At 35.9% G+C, this 21,357-nt stretch overlaps 1 pseudogene; it reads left to right on the top strand.

Moving 5' to 3' along the window:
* The first annotated feature begins 19,610 nt into the window (after window positions 1-19,610).
* LOC141480165 (AP-2 complex subunit mu pseudogene) lies at window positions 19,611-20,939 on the top strand (annotated as a pseudogene).
* The last annotated feature ends 418 nt before the right edge of the window (window positions 20,940-21,357 follow it).

Raw genomic sequence — 21,357 nt, 5'->3', positions numbered from 1 at the left:
GTCCCTTCAGAATGGTATTTCCATTCGGTATTTGGTAAGCAGGCCATGATTACTATTTGACAGTAGCGTTGTGACATTCTCCTAATAATATCGACATTTTCGTCACTTCAAAAGTTGCAAATACCTTCAAAACGATGGAACAAAACTATTCAAACGAAGTTCTTATGAATTTGTTTATTATTTTTGGACAGTGTGACAAAATTATCAGCAGAACATGTAGAAAGTTCAATGAAATGTATCCGAATCTACTGCCAATGAACCTCAAGAAATTTATACGAATTCAGAATAATTTCAATGCATTTAGATCAACTTTTAAAGCACCAAGAAACTTGCCTCGACCCGTAACTTTCGAAGAAAACCAGATTAATGTCTTAGCATATTTTCACGCATTTCCCGAGTCATCGATAAGAAGTGCTGAAGAAGATTTGGGTATAAAATATTCATCGGTTCAAAGAATCTTGCGAAGACATAAAATGCATGATTATAAATTCACCAAAATTCAAGCAATTAAGCCTCAAGATCCTCAACAGAGAGTAGAATTTTGTGAAATGTTGTTGACACGCATTCAAGAAGATCCACTTTTTTTAAATAAAATTATTTGGACTGATGAATCGAAATTTTCGAGAGAAGGGATTTTCAATAGAAAACATCGTCATTATTGGTCCAGTGAAAATCCTCACGTCACAAAAGAAGCCGGATTTCAAGAAAAATTTAGTTTTAATGTCTTCTGCATATTGATGGACAACAAATTGAGGTACGTGATATACGAGGAGTCATTAACATCCAGAAGCTACCTGAATATTTTGGAGAATACTGTAGACAGTTTCGTGGATAATCTGCCACTCGAAGATTATCGAAACTGTTGGTACCAACTAGACGGAGCTCCTGCACATTGCACAAGAGAAGTGAGCGCAGAACTGAATAGACTATTTGACGATCGGTGGATGAGGCGCTTGGGACCATGGAATTGGCCAGCGAGATCACCCGATCTTAATCCATTAGATTTTTATTTGTGGGGAATATTTAAAAAAAAAGTTTACAAAATACCCGTGCGTTCGAGAGATGAATTGTTAGAAAGGATTGCTCAAACATTTGAAGATTTGGATCCCAATGATATCAGATCTGCCACCACGAAATCAGTCAACACCCGCATTTCAAAGTGCTTGGAAGTGAACGGCCAGCGATTCGAACATATTTTGAAATATTCCAAATGATTGTTTTACTTTTTTATAATTATTCATATCAATATTTCCAATTTCAAGTTTCTTGGTGCTTTTTTGAAGTTTATCCAAACATATTGAAATTGTTCTGAATTCCTATAAATTTCTTGAGGTTCATTGGCAGTAGATTCGAATACATTTCATTGAACTTTCTACATGTTCTGCTGATAATTTTGTCACACTGTCCAAAAATAATAAACAAATTCATAAGAACTTCGTTTGAATAGTTTTGTTCCATCGTTTTGAAGGTATTTGCAACTTCTGAAGTGACGAAAATGTCGATATTATTAGGAGAATGTCACAACGCTACTGTCAAATAGTAATCATGGCCTGCTTACCAAATACCGAATGGAAATACCATTCTGAAGGGACATTTTCACAAATAAATGTTCATAAGTCCGAAACTTGACTAGTTAGGTATAGGTATGATATACATAGAAAGAAAGCAAATTTCAGCAGCTTTCTGAATTTTCAATAATATACTATTTAAAATAATCAAATTTCAGCAACTCTTTCAATTAAACGAAAAAACTGTATTTTTTTACCACCCTGTATTGAAGTAACGGAGATTAGGCTGACGTGTGGGAAGTGTCCAAGTATCACCTAACTCCAAACCAAATTTTGATATCATAGTACTTCTTAACTAAAAGATATCGGCATTTTTAGAAGTCATGATTTTCGAAGAAAAAAATTGAAATTAATTTTTATTCCGAAAACGGTAACAGATAGGTATAGGGAAATATCAAGAAAAGTTGTCGGGCAATTGTTGGAGACTCCAAAAATAATATTATATACAGAGTGTTCCATTTGAAAAATCAAAGTTGCTACTGCTTTCTAATAGAAGCGGCAACAACGCATTGTCGAAAATATTTTAGTTGGCTAGAGAATGTCCGAATATGCCCTCCATCAAATTTTCAAAGTGATCCGTTGTCTGGTTCACCAGAAACGTCTAATGTGCCATCCACCGTGAATCGGCCTGTATATACACACATCGGAAAAGTCTAGGGATATTTCAATAACATACCAAATATCATAAAAATAAATGCATGAGGTCGTTCAATTTCGATTAAATTGGTACACTCGACCACCCTGTAGATTTCTATGAGTTGAACAAAGCCTGCAAAAACGGTAACTAATCTTTTATCAAGTTTTTTTACAAACTGTAGGTTTTCGGCTGGAATGAATAATCTGAAAGTGTCGAGCTTGTACATTCTATGCAGTTCTTGCTCAGCAATTAAACTGGAACTATTGTGATTTAACATGGAACGCCATCACTTACCATTGGCTGAGATGAATAGAGCTGTAGGGCTTCTTCAAGGTGGCATGCGACAAAATGATGTAGCTCTTCGTTTGGGGGTCTCCCAAAGTGTTATCAGTCGATTGTGGCGGCGTTTCCGTGAAACTGGCAGTCCAGCCGAACAACATCCAGGGCGAGGACGCGCTACAACTGCAGTTCAAGACCAATTTTTGGTCTTAACCGCAAGAAGACAACCGACAATCACAGCACCTGAGTTGCTTAACGTGTTGCAGCAGACGCACCAGGTAACCATTGGTCGTGATACTGTCAGAAATCGACTGCATGAAGCAGATCTCCACAACAGAAGGCCACTCAGATGTCCACCTTTGTCGAGAGGCAATCGCGGTAGAAGATTAGAGTGGTGTCAAGAATATCAAAACTGGAATGCAAATGATTGGGCCACAGTTTTGTTTACAGACGAATCCAGATTTGGATTTCATCCAGATTCTCGTCGAGTAAGACTGTGGAGACGACCTGGAAATAATGAACGTTTGAGACACGTCCAGGAAGTCCACACATACAGAGGTGGTACAGTAATGCTATGGGGCGGAATCATGATCGGCGGCAGAACCGATCTCGTTTTTCCAAATCACTCCGTCACAGCTCGATAGTACCTCGACACCATTCTTCTACCTATCGTCCGTCCGTTTGCTGGTGCTGTTGGTGAAAACTTCCACCTAATGCACGATAATGCTCGTCCACATGTCGCGCGTCTAGTGACTGACTGGCTCACCAACGAAGGAGTTGATGTATTGCCATGGCCAGCACAATCACCGGACCTGAATCCGCATATGGGGAACATTCACACAACGTTTCAATTGAGAGTGCTTCTAATCGGTGAATGGGCAAATGTACCTCAACAAGACATTGACAATCTCATTTTGTCGATGCACGATAGATGTAGGGCCGTAATAAACCAGTGTGGAGGCTATACTTTGTACTGATTCCAATTTTTTTGTATTATGATTTTTTTTCGGGGTGCCAAAGAAGAGCAATATTTTTTTTAGTTTTGCTTATATGCGCACTCAGTATTTTTGACCATTTAATAAATTTTGTTGTAAGTTACATTCGTTTAATAATCACCTGTCAACTTTTTTTTCCCTAAAGCGATCTAAAAAAAAATTATTGCCATTTTTAAAAATATCCCTAGACTTTTCCGATGTGTGTATATATATAATATAATAAAGGATGAAACAGTTACATACCTGTGCTATGTGAGGATATTTTCTTTAGAAATGTTAATTTTGAAAGGCATCTTAAACATGACTCATGTTATTATATTTTGAGGCAAATGAACAGAAAACAGTCCTGACACCATCTGAACTTAGCACTTCTTTGATCTGTCGTATTGCAAATGTATCTTGATTCATTTATTTTGCAGACATGATCGATATTGGGCTCCCACGACAAGGTTTTATCTATGAACATACCATAGAGTTCGGCTGTTTCCGACAGTTGTATCTTGTTAAGTTTCACTCACCTAACATTTTTTTACTGAAAAAAAGTCATTTAAAACCGATATAAAAATTCAATATTTTTCTACAAATAAATATTCTATAATTTTTTGTTAATCATTCATATTCAGCAAAAAAAAATTAAAAACCTGAAAACACGAATCAATTCATTCAATTTTTCTGTTCTCAAACAGGATTGTCTAGTTCCTCATATGTTCAAGTTTCACCTTCAGTGGATAACAACTCATCCAACACAAGATCTATTTCAGTTAGTTATTATCAATTTACATAATCGACAAGTAACAATCTTGCAATTGTAAGATACATAACTAGACCAGAAAAAAACTCTTCGCTTATATTCAGATTATGTAGTAAAGGTACAGAGGAGGCAATTTGCAATAAATTTCACTTGTCCTCATTTTTTCTTCGGGTACAAATCATTTTGTATATAATTGTCGCTTTATCAGACACTTGCATCTGAATTGAAAGCAAAGATTAAAACCCGACTGGCTAATGCATCTGTCAGTACAAAGATTTTTTTATTTCACATCACAAGAGAAACATTAATTACTGTTTTTTTTTATAAAAGGCGCTTGCATGCTACGGGGATATGATGAACTGAAAGTAGGTGCGATTTGTGTTATTTTCATTCTATTGATATTATTACTGACATATATACTGAAAATTTAATAAACCAATATCTTGAGTTCGAGTTTTTCTGCCTGAAATCTCATAGATCATATTGATTTGAAACGATCATGATTTAAAATTGGTCTCTGGAGAATACTGAAATCTCAGCGATTGTCTCAGCAATTTTGCTCCTCACAACCACAAAAGTTACAACTACAGCTAAGGTCTCCCTTAAATGCCCTTTTTTTCGGATGTCCTCTAAAAGGTCAGTTTCCAGTGAGTAGACCTGTTATTATTCTGATTCAATTCATGATCTGTTGAAGCAATTTTTCAGTCCTATTCTCAGACATCAGCTTCATATGTGTTTTTCGGAATGTGTTCTCATGTATAGTTACTTAGTACTTTTCATGTTAATTACATAACCATTTTTTGATTTCAACTAATTTATGCCTTGTACCATATAGTTTCTGTCACTTCCATAGCTGGTATAGTCCAGCTGTGGGTCGCACGTTGAAAGGTGAGTCTTCATTAATCCTCTAATCACACAAATTTTGACTTTAAAAAGTTGTCATTCGTAGCGAAGCGACAGCAGTTTGACGAAAAAACATATTTCAGTAGACAGATAAAAGCATACTCCCATACATGAGTTTCGATAGTACAACTTGCTCACTTTGGGTACTGCAGGAGAAACTCTATCATTCATTAAAATATTAGTGTTTCGATGCTGATGAATTGAGTGAAACTTTCGTGATCATTTATTTTGTGTGGATTACTCATGGTGGTTGATATCTTCTGTTGATCAACTTGTGACTTTTTTCTGATATTACGATTAGTTCATTGTTTTTTTTCGTAATATATCAATAATCATTTCCAAAATTTTCTCTGAATAAAAAAACAATATATTGTGACAAATTAAGGAATTAACTGTCTTAAACAACTTTATCACACTAATCACAAACTAATTTATTTACGACACTCACCAACTAACTATCTCATTTCCACTATTTGAATTTCTTGTTTAGCCGCTCGATTCACTTTCTGAACTGCCCTCTTGGGTCGGAAAGACGTGGTTAAATCGGTAACGGTCCTTCTAGAATTCTGTAGTCGGTTTGGTACTAGAATTTTACCTTTGATTCCAGACTACATTCTTTCGCGGTGATGTCATGTGTTTGTTCCATGATTCGGCCTGCTTCCTGATCAGGGGCGGTTTCAGATTCGTTACAATATCTTGTAGGGCTCAAATGATTTTCTGGAGCCCTTTGAATGATATGGAATGATTGAATGAGAGATTCATGTGACACATGAAAACTATCTCATAGAATAAAGGTTGAAAATCGTTATTAATCACAAATATTTGTGTGGATATTCAAACGAGAAAATGATTCACATTGAGAAAATTGAATCGAAATACTTTTCGACCGATTCAGCTGAAATTTTGCATACTTCCACATGATATGGCTATCGAATAAACATATTATATGAACATATTCTTCCAAGCAATCTCTTGAAATGAGTATCAAATGAAGAGGTTTGTATAAAAAACAAAATGACACCAATATACCAACGTGGCGTTCCAGTGTTTTACACACCCCATGATATGGATATCAAATGGATGGATATCTAAATGGAACATTCTTAAATAGAATACTCTAAAGGGAATACTCTAAATCAAATATGGCGGATAACTCAAAATGTCGTTTTTAAGCATCTCATGATATGTATATCACATTAATGAATTTCGATAATAAGAAAAATAAGATGATATTACTTACTATAAATCTAATATGGCCACCCACGATGACGGACTCGTTATTTATATATTCTCATTATTTGCGCATTAAATGAAGTGGTTGCTGAAGAAAAAAACGAAAAATGAAATGATATCATGCTAAATTCGAAAATGTCATAATGACTATGCACTCCCATGTTATGGCTATGGAATGAAGTGAAAGAAAAATCGAAATGGCTGAAGACAAGATGCTTCCAAACTAATTTTGAAGAGTAATAGCGAAAGCCATTAGCTTGAACAAATATTGTACGGATCGACTATCTAACAATAAAGCGTTGAATGAGATGAACAGTCTAAGGAGTATGTCCAGTGATAATTAAAAATCAATTACCAATGAGAAATATTTCTGAAAACAATCCTACATAAACATGCTCGGATGAAATTGAAATGAGTTTAGGAATAATTCACACTGAGAACCTTGTCATGAAGTTCTCCTGAACAGATAGATGAGAGTACAATATGTTACTTGATCTTCACACAGGTAGTTGTGAAAAAACTCAAAGGTTTTTTATCAAATAGGTATATGTCGCCACAAGTTTTCATACCCATACCGTAAGTTTTAGTAAATGCCTGTCGAAAACAAATACTTTCCAGGCTAATATCACGCTAGATATTGAATTATGTCCCACATATATTCATGCAAGGTAACTCACAGAGGATAGTCTCGCCCGAGTCTCGCAAATATTTCTCATTCATCCAGCAGTAGGACCATGCTCAAATTATTAGAGTATATTACCTATAGAACGGTTTCGAGGTATTACCTCTCATCAGTGCAAGAAAGATCCAACCGCATTCACCAGAACTTACGATGTTGACAGAAATGCTTATTTCGAGGTTTCATTTCAATATTTTCTAGTACGTATGTATCTCGATACAGTCTTCAAACACAGTTTGATCTCTGTCAGAATATTGGTACATGGGATGTTTCTTTTCCGCTCGGGGATTTTTTCACGAGATGGAGCTGTTACTAGTCAACAATATTTCTTTCATTCGAATGCTTCATACATACATTGTAACATTTCGTTTCACCACTTCTCATTTTGCACTAGTTACAAGACAATCCAATATTCATTTATCAATTCCATTCAATTCAGGATTGAGTATACAAGGGAATGTCAAGAAGTAGTCTTCTATGTATTCACAGACTTCTTGTTTTATAATATTCAACATAAAACAAAAAACATTCTATGAGAAGTAATGCACAGCCAAAGATTGATATTGAGTTTTCTCAACGTCCTACTCAGTATCAGAAGCCAGCATCTGTTAATAAATACATTTGAAGGGATCGATACGATAGGTGGTAACACTGCTTGCCGTTTGACTCAAAGCCGATAGAACGGCACGATGGATTGACGAATTTTGAAAGTGTCCTTTCAGTGCCTAGCTCCACATCATTCTCAATAATCATCATATCAGTAACATTTCAACTTTATTATGAGGTATAAATATTCAACTGATATTTCAAAAGTGAATAATTTATAGTCATTTTCTAACTTTGTTGATTCTGTTACTTTTCTTCGAGTTGTCAGGACATTTTATAGAACAGACTCTCGTTCGTTTTTATTGTATGCTATAGTTCTGCAAGATTTTTGTTGATCGATTTGATCGAAATTATATGTTTGAATTGATTTCATTGGAGTTATTTATTTGCCTAGTGTTTATTGAAGTTATTCAAGTGATTCTATTTGATTTGAATTCTATACTGCTCATTCGACTAATTTGTTTGACCATAGCCAACGAAAAGCTGTAACGCTGTTGATGGAAGTTTGGGGATTTTTTTTGTACCGAAGAAAGGATCAACGTGAATAGCTCTGTTGTAGCTCTGGCCAAACTATTTGTACGTATATGCATGGAGTGGTGGATTACAGAGGTGCAGGGTGTGAGCTTTCTCTTTAAGAAACCAGAGGAGTGTAGCTGAGAAAACCTTTCTTTTCTTCAGTAATCTCACCCATTGATCAACCTATTGAAGATTGCACCATTTATGAAAGATTATTTGTGAACTCTTCGGAGACCTACTGGTAACCTCAGCATTTTCATGTTTATTTTATTTTTTGAGTTTGATCATCCATCAAAAATCTTAAGTGAACTATATTTTTTGTTCTATTTTGTATGTTTCGAGTGTCTTCTGATTAGCACATATAAGTTTATCTACAGTAAGAATTATTTGAAAATGGGACAATACATTACTGTACATTTCTGTAGATGGGTGTCCAAATGGGATCATTGAATACTTTTCCATTGGATTTCTATCACTATCCGCATTTATAATTAATCTGTGCCCTTGCCTCTGCAGCTAGCCTCTAAGCTTGCTTTTTCCAATTAGGCAAAAAGACTATTTTATTGAGTAAAGATGAGAAGACAGTAAGGTTATGTCATAAAATCATGAAAGCTCTAACTGATAGCTAATTATAAAACCTTTGCCTGGAAAAATTATTGAGATTATATTTTCCAATATTCTTGTGAAAAAAGTTTTGTATACCATCTGGGATCTTACATGATATTCACAAATTGATTCCTTCCATTCGAATGTGAGAAGTACTTTGAGAATAGAATGATTATTTTCATCGCAGAAATAGTATTAGAAATTATAATGAGTGAAGAACAAAGTGAAAACATTGTTAGACTTTATGAAATTATTTTTCGTCGTTATCATTCTATGTCATTCTATGATTACCTAGTAGAAATCAATGTTCTGAGATACTTAAACCTTTTCAATCTGAAAATCAGAATTCATACAATCACTTTCATAGTGGATTATTTTCCAAATTCACCTTCCATTTGCCTCCTGATAAAACATGAACTTGGAAGTATCGAAAACCATTATTTAAGATTGAGCTTGTCTAGAAAAGACGACTGAAAAAAACTCCCTAAGCCTTTTCCATTACCGTATCCAATATTTAAATTTCAGAATATTCAGAAGTTTGCAAAATTGGGAACTAATTTTGTATTCATTGCCTTTTTATGACTTTTAGTCGAGAAGTGTGTTTTTCAGTACAAACAATCTTTCAACTTCATTGCAATACCTATGTATTGTCAGTGAATCAAACAGTATCTGTCATTCGACTTGAAGTAGCAAAATATAATGAATAAGAGACAGTATACTTGCGGTACCACTTACAATGAAGCAGCTGAGGAAAAACCGGACCGGCAGCCCAGGCGCACCCGGAAGTCAAAAAACTATTCTTTTACAGTGCCCGCCGTGAAACTGCAGGTCTAACTACCCGGTAAACCCAAAAATCGGTTCCTGAAATGCGGAGAAGGACCCCCCCGAGAGGGTCGACCTCTCGGCAGGTCGGTTACTTGCCTACCGATAACAACTCTGGCAATGACAACGAACGCTTTTAGTAGGAACATGAGCTGTGGCATAGCCTCATATATTGCTACGGTAGTAATGATCCTGCGGAAAGAGGTTATATGGCTAGAAAGCATGATTTGTAGTGAGGAACACATCCGGAGCATGCTGCCTTTTCCGCCCCGAAACCTTAGAGATTACGTATCTAATCTTCGGCGGCAAGACTATGTAGCTCCTCCCCTACCTGCTAACGAAGTGGTGAAAGTGTCAGTTCCACCATCTGTTGGCGTGACTGAAGAGGTGACTCGCACCATGCCATCAATGGAGTAAATGAGAATATGAAGAACGCTTCACAGAGTTAGGTGACCGTTTTTTATACTTTTTTTCATTTTTTTATATTATATTTCACTTTAAGTGGGTTTCATTCGCACAGTGTGGAGGATGGTCATTGGTCGATAATGCTGGTGCGCCCTCTCAAATGAATCGGAGCTTCGAAGACAGGGTCCAACCATCGTCTCAGCCTATATCTATTGACACATAGTCAGTGGGCATATTTGAAGACTGGCTGTAAATCGAATCATCTAAAGGAACAATTTGCTCAGGCCAGTCTCAACTCCCTACTCTGTAGGTTGATGGACTGACACCTATCAGAAAACAACTTCTCCTTTGGCTAATACTACGGAGGGCGTTGGGTTATATCCAACAGGTGTCAGTGCAGGATTCTTCACTGAAGTTATTCCTGCATATACTGTTGGTGATACAATTGCCGCATTAGATTTTCAATTATTGGAACAAACTTGCAGACTGGTTTCGGGCTGTTTGGCCACTCGTCAGTGCAAAGTAGTGTCTATCATCAACATAAAGTCAATGATTTCCGATAATTGAAAATCAAGTACCTTCAGAGTATCATTCCTTGAACTAGGCTGAGGTGGACATCAAACAGCAGATTTGTCATCGCCCCATCTGCCTGTGTATTTCAGGGTAATTCCCTCAGTTACCTTCTCTTCTGCATTTCACCATTGCCATTATCCGATGCGCTCAGAAATACTTGAAGGTATAATTGTGGCAGTTCCGGAAACCGAAGGCACAATGTCACCCATTTGTTTTATATGAATGATCTTGAATTTTATGCCTCTGAAGAAAAGGATCTACATCAGTCCTTGAGGGTGGTGAAAGAGTACACGCATGCTATTGGTATGAAATTCGGGATAGACAAATGCGCAATGGTCCATCCCAAAAGAGGACGATGCAGGGACTACCGAGAGGATGTGCAGCTCGTAGATGAAAGCATTCTGCACCATCTGGATGCTGGAGAGACGTATTCGTTACCTCAGGGTGGTACAACGCCATTCAAAAGGAGTAACAGTATTGAAGAACTCAAACAATCGCCTCCATTGAGAATCTACAATCGCCTCCATTGAAAATCTTCGAGAGGTAAAGACGTGAACTTGCTTCGTAAAACGCATGTTGAGAAGTGAATTGCATTTCTGGTAATTGGAAAATCAATGTAGCGTAGCAAATAAGCGCTCGTTATTGATTTGTTTGAAGAATTTTTGTTTTATTGCATATGGGGAATAATATTCAAAAATCAGGACGCCACATACCAGAATGATAATATAATATCAACTCATATCAAATTATGAAATAAAATTGTTCATAGATTTCCGATGAACAATGTCTCGCAACATACATATTAATGAAGTTACAAATAACAATCAGACCTTCCCTAAAGTAGTCAAACTGATTAGAACTTGAGATAACACAGAAAATAATAAGAAAGCCTTCGAAAAAAATGCACCTAGAGCTATAATCCACGGATTAATCAATAATCAGCAATTATGAATGGAGTATATAATTAAGCAGATATGCAACGTCCTGATTTATCATAAATCTGATTGATAAGTTATGAATTAATTATTATCTAGTGGTACGAGTGTTTCAGACACCTGTTTTGGTATTTGTAAACAGTTTAAGAATTTCCGTTGAGCAACTATTTACTTTTGGATGTTATCAGCTTTGAAAATCGGGGACAGGTTCACTCATTGAGGGGCGACTGAAATGTTGATTTTTGATTCCCTTCAGAAATGTAGCTTTTTTCATACGATACATTTTACAGAATTTTCAGAAGTAGATTGAGTATCACTAGCAGATTGATAGAAATAATATGTTGAAAATCTCTCATCTCCTTAAAATTACTCCTTTCATGAAAAAGCAGTATGAAGTTCATCTAGTATTCCAAAGTTTCTGAGAAAACATAATTATTTTTTTTCTTGTGGTTCCGTTGCGAATATTTGTTTACATTTACTCTAATGAATTGATTCCCTCTCTGTAATGTCAGAAGTATTTATGTACTCGACAAACAGACCTACACCAAAAAATGTGGAAAGGTTGTTTGTGAATTTTATAGGGCAACTCCAAAATAATGGACCGGAGATATCCGCAGGGCTCCAGCTCTGTGCTGACACTTTGGCTCAAAATCATGGAAAAATGATTCGATCGAAAAGCGATAGCATTTCTGTGCAAACTACCAGCTTATCACCGTCGAAGGAAATGAAAAAAGATGGCTGAATGCAAGAGAAACTGATATGGTGTTTATGAGGAGTAAGAATAAAAGATGTGGCTGAGTTATGACGAAAACGAGATAGAGGATAGAACAAGCAGGAAGGAGGGTCGGTCATCAGAATGAATGCTGAAGGGGTATGGAATGGGATGAATGTAAAGTACCTTGGAATAACAGTCGATATTGGACCACTGTATATCTATTACTACAGAGAGGTACACAAAAGACTACTGGAATATTGGGTGAACCGTGACAAGCTGTCAGGCTCAGGAAAAAATGAGTGAAGATAACTTATGCAAGTATAGGGAAGTATATAAAGGAAATGTGAGAAGTATGGAGAAAAATGAAATTCCATGGGACATCGGGGGGTCGATGGAAAAAATGAATGGAAAAAAAGTTCAAGGAAGGAAATCTGAGCTGGTAAGCCGTGGTCGAATTGAACCTGAAATATCAAACATTTCGTCTGCTACTGCAAAAAATATCATCAGTGGTATGTGCATTGGTTGCGAGGAAACCCAGTAGCGACAGTTGTCACATTATGATGATCCGCAGACATCATTCATGACATCTGTTCATTACGATAAGAGCAAACATTTTGATCAATCAGTTCATAGTTCTAGTTTACACTAAATATTGATGAAAGTACCTCATTTCCGAATGATAGCTGATGTAAACAAAAGTAACAAAGAAATATCCTCCTCTCAACTCCACTGTTTCAGAGTGTCGAAATATTCTGTTAGTTCTATGAGCAGAAATGAATTAAATTCTGAAATCATCAACAATTAGTTTGCTAATTGGTTTAAGTGTTTCGACGCTTCAGTTATATCCTCATTTCATTCAATGAATTGTTACAATCTGATTATTCCAATTTTTTCATTTCTACCGAAAACAACAGTAAAGTGTAATTAAATTTTGAGTCATATCTGCGCCATAGAGCGCTACCGGAAGCCTTTGTGCTACCTTCCAACTGCACCGCTATCTGCTAATGAACTCACAAATCTACAGAGGAAGCCGATGCTTTGAAACACCCACGACCACATCACGAATACGTTGTGCAGGTATTCTTCGCACCTGCAGATGAAATAATAAAATCATTCGATTGTTAGTTATGATCACATGAGTAAACAACTGATATGAATTGATATTAACTAAAGACTGTGGGTATATATCATTGATGTATATAAAGTGATAACTTTCATTCTTTTTTTTTCTAATCCTTTTCCCTTTTTTCTCTTTTCTCTCAACCACTATACAAAATCATGCTTCATGTGGCTAACTCTTTATTCATTTGTAATATTGACATTGGTAACTGTAGTTGTTTTTGGCAAATAAATACTATTATTATAAAAATTGCATTGAGATTTCTATATTCCGTATACATTTCTTCCAAATCAACAATTTCTGTAATACTCACTTTGCGTTTTCAAAATTGATGTCAACCTCATCAATTTGAATTTTGTGACAATATAAATCACGTTTCACTTATTTCAATGAAATTTTGTAATGTGTTTTGTTTCGCATTAATATTGATCCAGCCATGTAATCAGTAGAAATCTTTATTGATCGTGAAATAGAATGATGCATGAGAGGATTAATATACGTGAATTTTGAGTAGTGTTTACGAAAAATAATTCAAAATCATCTGAATAAAATATAGTTTGTGGTTGGTGTTAGGTATTCAACAATTGGATACTTTTCAATCGTTATTCAATCAAAACTTGAATAAATAAAAGTTGGGAAATATTCAATAACCATCTTAGAGGAGAAAAAATAGGAAACAATTATTTAATTCTTTCAAGAATGCAGAACTTCAGCTTTGGATAATATATTTCAAAATTATCCGAAAACTTTGTTAAGAATTGAAAGATATGTTTGAATGTAGATTCAATGCTCCCAAATCACCCTTTTTTATCCCGCTTCAATCATATCCAAGGAAAATCCGTAACCAAAAGGAAAAGTATGTAATATTTTGATGTGAAATTTGTATATAAAAATGTAAATGAAAATAAGCCTGATGTCGAATCAATTTCTGAAAAATTTTCTCCAACTGGTTGGCAATACCCATTCGCCTTGAGTGGCACAATGCATTTTCCAGTCTCTTAACATGTTCAATGCCAAACATTTTCACCGACAGATGGCCATAGTGTAAAAGTGACAATTCATTTTGGACTTGAACCATTTCGGAAGGTTTATTCAATGGACTCTTGTTATCTAGAAAAATAGATTGACCTTTTCTGCAGGGGCAGCCGGTTCCTTGCCTTTATTCAAGGCGGAGCTCTTCTCACCCGCCGCAGAAAGTGCCCTTGCTGTTGGAGGTGATCTGCTATGTCCAGCCTCATTATAAGCGGTATATTGGTGTGGACACTTCAATTCATCCCTAGCCACCGCCTTAGATTGAAGTGAGCACTTTTGTCCAGCCTTGGGATTGTTTGTTGATTTTGTTGTTTCTGTTGTTTCATTCATGTGTGTTCCCACGAGTAACAAGGGAAGAGTTGGTCACTCTGACAGAGCCCCGCATTACCAGAGGAAGGCTGATTACAATGCGGTTTCGCCCGGTTTCCCAAGGGGATCGTTAGTAACCGCATATCACCCTGCGGTCATTCATCAGCTGTCGGCACGATTCCTTTCACCTTAGCTTGGGTAGGCTGGTCCACGGTGGCATGTTTTGCAAAGGCTTTTGAAGAGTTTTGGTTCCCGTACCCTATTTATTTCTGCCACTGACCAGGAGTCCGGCGACCCCGTCCGTAATGCCACATTGGTTTCCCGGGCAGAGCCCCCAGTCTCCTGGCCGTTCCCTTATCCGCCATCTGGGGACACGCACGATAAGTAGCCCAACCCACGGGCTTTTTCAAAGATTATTTAAGCAAAACTTGAAGAAAAGTGGAAAATATTCAATATCCATCTTAGAGTAGAAAAAGCAGGAAAATCTTGATAAATTCGTTCGAGACAGAATAACTTTAACTTTGGAAAATAGATTTCAAGTTATTAGAAAACTACTTCAAGAATTGGAAGATATGTTTGAATGCAGATTCATTGCTCCTGAATGACACTTTTTTTAACACTCCGCTTTGATCATATCCAAAGGAAATCCGTAATCAAAAGGAGACATATGTAAAGTTTTGATGTGAAATTTGTAGATGAAAATGTAAATGATATCGAATCACTTTTCTGACGTTCAACACATTTTTCGAAAACTTTTCTCCAAGTGATCAACAATACTCATATGCCTTGAATGGACGCCAAGCATATTCTATTATTTTAACATGTTACATGTCGAACATATTCATGTACAGATGGCCATAGTGTATGTTTGAAAATTTGAAGGAATCAACATTTATTTTCTTCTCTTTTTTAATGTTTTTTGTAACGCCAATGTTATAATTGTCAAATAATCAAATTTGGAATTGTATAACATTCACAAAATAAAAAACAGTTTTAGAAGCTATAAGCAGCCCATTTTCTTAGTAGAACGTAAGCGGTTCAGACTTTAGTTTTTCAATAACATAATTTGGTATGAACCATTTCGGAAGGTTTATTCAATATAGTTTTTGTCCATAGAAATAGATGAGATCAGAAGCCATAGAATGAGTTTCCCATTTCAAATAATTCCGCAGGTATTTGAAGAGAAGCAAATTTCGCCAATTTTGTTCGAAGTTTCTCCGGACGTTATCCAAGAAGATTCGCAAAAATAAACACACTTTCTCATTGACACTTTTTGAAATGTGTAAGTTGTCTTCGCAGATTTTGAATTCGACCTTTCTTCTCCGAAAAACCATCACCAATTCGAAATTTTCATATGCGGAGCGGAAAAAAATCTCCCGTTTGAAATTAGCCATTTGTGTGACAACTCCACTGATGTGTCACAAATAATTGGAGACACATCACATATTCAAAATGGGTACATATTATTTGCACTATTAAGAAGTTATCAGATCTCACGGTGAGTCAAGTTTCTTACGTTAGGGCGTGTGGACTCGCCTCTATTCTATAGACCCTACCTTATAGTTGAAATATGTGTCCTTACCGTTTCATAGAAATCACGTATGGGCCCAAGATCATACATTTATTAACTAGTTAGTAATTTTGTGCCAATGGTTCCTGAAGTGAAGAGAAGCCCCAGACACATAACAATACATTCAATTAATGTGTTACTTTATCGCTGTCTGTTAATTTGTGTGTTTGTGCGCGCGAATATCAAAAACTACTGATCAAATTCGAATGCTATTTTCACAAATCTATTGTCGGAAACTTTTGCAGTAGAAAGTATATCAAGTGGAGAAAAGTAATTTTCTGAATATTGCATCCAAATTGATGCCTCTACCATGAAAGCAGCTCAAATCAGAACATTTGTTTGGTTCAGTTCAATAATCAAATCCAAATACGTGTAACTGGTCGCTGTCTGCATACGGGGATATTGACGAAAAAACTGTTATTTTGTTTTTTCTTAACATGATAAAAACCAAATCATTGATTTTAATAATTTTCGTGCATTTGTGCGAAAACGGCTTTTCCTATTCGGAAGCGGTTTGAAATAATGGATTATGGTAAGCTTTTCACAACATCTGTTTGTCTGTCTGTTGTGTCAATTCAAATAATCGCGATAGACATTTGTTGGAAAAGATTATAATACCAAAAAACACCATTCAGTTGATTTGACTAAAACTTTGGTTTACTATATTTCTAGAATGACAAATACATGAGAATATTTTGCTGTCAGATTTCTGGGAAAAAATCAAAAACCTAAGTCTCCGCGAACGAAATCTCGGGCAACAGTTAGTTTCAACAATATGGTGGGGTTGCAATGCACTGTTTGGCACCATTGGTGTAGTAATAAATATTACTCGATTTTTATGCCAAAACCAAACAGTCATTTTTAACACCTCGACCGTGTTTTAATCACCAAGTTATCATCTTCAAGAACTAGAATGAACTGTTTAATCTTCCTCATAAAGACGATCACTTGCTTATTGAAGCACGTGTTGAGGTGTTAAAAATAACGGTTCGGTGTTGGGACAAAACTCCAGTAATATTATTTAATATGGTGGGGTTCATAGAGTTGAAGGGTGACTACATACTCCATTGTAAAGAGCTTGGATGACTTCGGGATCTGATAACTTTTTATAGTGTAATCAATATGTTTTCGTTTTGGAAATAGTTCACAGATGTTTTGATAGAATATTATTTCTCTCTCTGAGTTGCCTGTAGCATTGTTCAAAGATCGCAACACTAATACCATTTTACTGAACTTTCAACGAAAGACAAACCTCAAGGGGGTTGTGTAACTCGAGAACTTAGGAGATCTTACATTTTTACGTGCGACTGCTAACTGAGATACATATAACCCCCACATATACAAATATAAATATCACACAATCATCAATCGAGTAAATACAAAAACATACGTATTCAACGATTGGTTACAGATATGGTGTAAGAACAACTTTCAGAACTAGGTACTTTTACATTGAGATCTTGTTTTCAAAAAACATACTTAAATGTGGGATTACTACTTGAAAGTCACAATATGTCCAAAGATGTTATCGTATAGCGAAATGCGTGTCATGGTTGTCTGAAGTTTCAAGTAGAGATCTCAGATTGATATGTATTTTTTGAATACGTTATCATGGATTTACGAACAAAACCCTAAAATATTTTTGAAAATACGAAAGATTGTAATTGTAATATTCTTTCTTCTAGTGTAAAGAGTTATAAGGGTGGAACTTCAAGATCCTCAGATGTATGATTAAACCATAATGATTGAAATTAGAGATATGAGCCAAAACTGAATTCTTCGGAAACACTCCGTATGTGCATTCATGTGAATTATCGAATCTGACCTTTTCATTCTATTGATGTTCGCCTGATATTTTATTGTGAGTGATTATTTATGGTTGAGAAAAAGGACAGAGATACTTTCCGAATCATTATCCATCATAGATTATACAAGTTGTAGGCAAGTTACAGATAAATTGAACTGTTCAGTAACTATTCCTGGTGAAAATTCCAGTTCATATCACTTAGCAGATGCTTAATTGATTTCCCTACCTTCATTCTTTCAATTGTGTGGGTACATACCCACAAAAAACATCAAGAAATAATAACTTCACCACAGATAATGTCTTTCAAAAAATTTAATTTTCAATATTGTCGTGACAGGAAGGAATTTTTCAAAAACAAAGAAAAGATCGAAAGGACGATGGTGATATTTGGGGAAACAAAGTGACACTTTGTTGAAATTTTTCAAAATTACAAATGGAAAGTCAGCTGATGCACTCTGTTATACTGGATGCAAAAGAATGCCCTATCTAATCTAATCAGTCTGTTATTATACAGAAATATTTGTATGTTTGAAAGCTAGAGTATATTTATCGTAGCGTCGAGGATCAATATTTCACTAGTTCTCATTTTCATTAGAAATGTCTTACGTATTTCAAATCTTGTACCACTTACCCCCATTGAAAGCCCTAGCAGCGGTGATATCGAGACCATACAATAATAAATAGAAATGTATGCAAGCCTAAGGCTTGCAATACGTTTACAAATTACGATCCAGATACAGTAGCATTCCTCAGGACGTGTAGAGGCGGTGCCTTAATTACTCATTTTATATACTTCACTCACTATTTGCTAATAGATTATCGCTATAATGGTATTGCAACAGACGAACAGGTAGCTAGAAAGTCGCTGCTGATGATTAGTTCACAGTAGAATAGAAAAGAAAATGATACTACAAGGAATATTTCGTAATTGTTTCTTGTGATAGAATTAGTGATACTCTAGGTATATTAGGTAAAAAGTAACGGATTACGTATTAACTTTTTTTGAGCTGATCCTACTAAGCTAAAAATTTCGAATTTTGTTATAGTTGATGCATAAATTCATTATGAGCTGAATAAACTTAGAAATTCCCTCGAAACTTGTCGATTATTGTTTTTAATTTACTGTATTGCTATACATGGTGACAAACCTTCAAGCAATGGTATCGTTACGGGTTCTTCAAATGGAACGTACCATTTGTTCCAATTTCCTTCCACCATGCTAGGCTTTCTCCTAAAATGAATCACGAATTTACTTGAATTACCTGAATTATACCTAAATTATAAGTTATTTGCAAAATCTAGATATATTATGAAGTTGAGATCACCTGCCGCGTCTGTCTGTCTGAATGCGTTGAACTCAAAAACTATCAAACCATTTTTCATATGGTTGTACCCAATGCGGAGAGTGATTCAAGGTGAAACGTCAGAATCTCCATCCGGAAAAAACTAAAAATTAGGGCTAAATTGATTTTAGACCTGAAATTATGGCATAAGTCTAGTGTTAGATCAACGAGTAGTTTGCCTTCAAGATGACTGAAGGCTTATATTGGTAGAAATGCTGTCGACGCATTTCGGGTTAATGTTATACATGCCCGCCAACAAATTAGATTTCCAGTTACAAATATTGTAAGGACATCATTTTTCCATATTAAGAGGGCTAACATATGGATAGCGGCGGTAACTAAACAAAATGTCAATGCAGCAATGGTATTTGAGTTTCAACTCAAAATTATTGAGGTTATGCAGTCTTATTTCGGAAAGATTTCAGAAGAAAACATCAAGAATAATTTTGTATTAATTTACGAATTGCTTGACGAAATATTAGATTTTGGCTACCCTCAGAATACAGATACTGGGGTGCAGAAAACATTCATTACCCAGCAAGGTATAAAATCTGCTACTGAAGAGGAACAAGCACAAATAACATCCCAAGTCACAGGTCAAATAGGATGGCGCCGTGAAGGTATAAAATATCGTAGGAATGAACTTTTCCTTGATGTGTTGGAATTTGTCTCCACAGGGTCAGGTGCTATCTGCTCATGTAGCCGGAAAAGTCGTGATGATATCGTACCTTTCCGGCATGCCCGAATGTAAGTTCGGCATTAATGATAAAATCGTTATGGAGGCCAAAGGTAAAGGTAGTCTTGGCACTACCTCCGACACAGATCCAGCTAGATCTGGTAAACCTGTTGTGGTCATTGACGACTGCCAGTTCCATCAGTGTGTAAAGCTGAGTAAATTCGAAACGAAACATTCCATCAGCTCCATTCCTCCCGATGGAGAGTTCGAATTGATGAGATACAGGACAACAAAAGACATATTTCTTCCTTCTCGAGTTATACCATTAGTGCGTGAGGTAGGACGTACCAAAATGGAAGTCAAAGTAGTACTCAAGAGTAACTTCAAACCGTCTCTCCTTGGACAGAAGATAGAAGTCAAGATACCCACCCCATTGAATACTTCCGGGGTTCAGTTGATTTGTCTGAAAGGAAAAGCCAAGTACAAAGCCTCCGAAAATGCCATTGTATGGAAGATCAAACGCATGGCTGGCATGAAAGAAACTCAGCTCTCTGCAGAAATTGAGTTGCTCGAAACGGACACGAAAAAGAAATGGACTCGTCTTCCCATTTCAATGAACTTTGAGGTACCGTTTGCTCCATCAGGCTTCAAAGTGCGATATCTCAAAGTATTTGAACCCAAGCTCAATTATTCGGACCATGATGTCATCAAGTGGGTGAGATATATCGGAAGAAGCGGGCTATACGAAACAAGATGCTGAATCTCTAGAGCAAGTAATGAAATAAGTATGATTTCTTCAAGGATGCTAAGTTGCTACAGAAAAAATGTATATTACTATTCTAAATTCCCTTGAATATCTTTCAAGAAAATAGTTAATGTGCATTTTTCATTAATTTTTGGGAAAGGAAATGAAATTACGTTTTGTGGTACAACTACTCTGATAAACTAATTATAGACACATCGTATATTGAAAGCATTGTATCTAATACATTTTTTATTAGCGATATCTACCAAACGTACCTTATATTGTAGTTCACGTGAAATCTAAACGAAAGTTTTTACATTGGACTGTTTTTGGAATTTATTTCATCATTGGCGTTGGCGATATGATACGAGCAAGAAGTTGCAAATTATCGAACATTTTTGAAAAGAAAGACCGAAAATTTTAATTCTGTTCATTAATGATAGAATGAATGTGCTGAAAGGTAGCAGATGTTTTTTTAATCGATAGTTCAAGCTGTCGATTATCTACGATATAGACAGTTCAAAATATCGTT

The sequence above is a fragment of the Leptinotarsa decemlineata genome, unplaced genomic scaffold, assembly GCF_025532065.1.
Source record: "Leptinotarsa decemlineata unplaced genomic scaffold, Ldec_3_MD MMD2_P_RNA_scaffold_6, whole genome shotgun sequence".
NCBI lineage: Eukaryota > Metazoa > Arthropoda > Insecta > Coleoptera > Chrysomelidae > Leptinotarsa > Leptinotarsa decemlineata.
The sequence above is the reverse complement of the archived record's forward strand: the minus strand, read 5'-3'. Positions and strand labels throughout refer to the sequence as shown.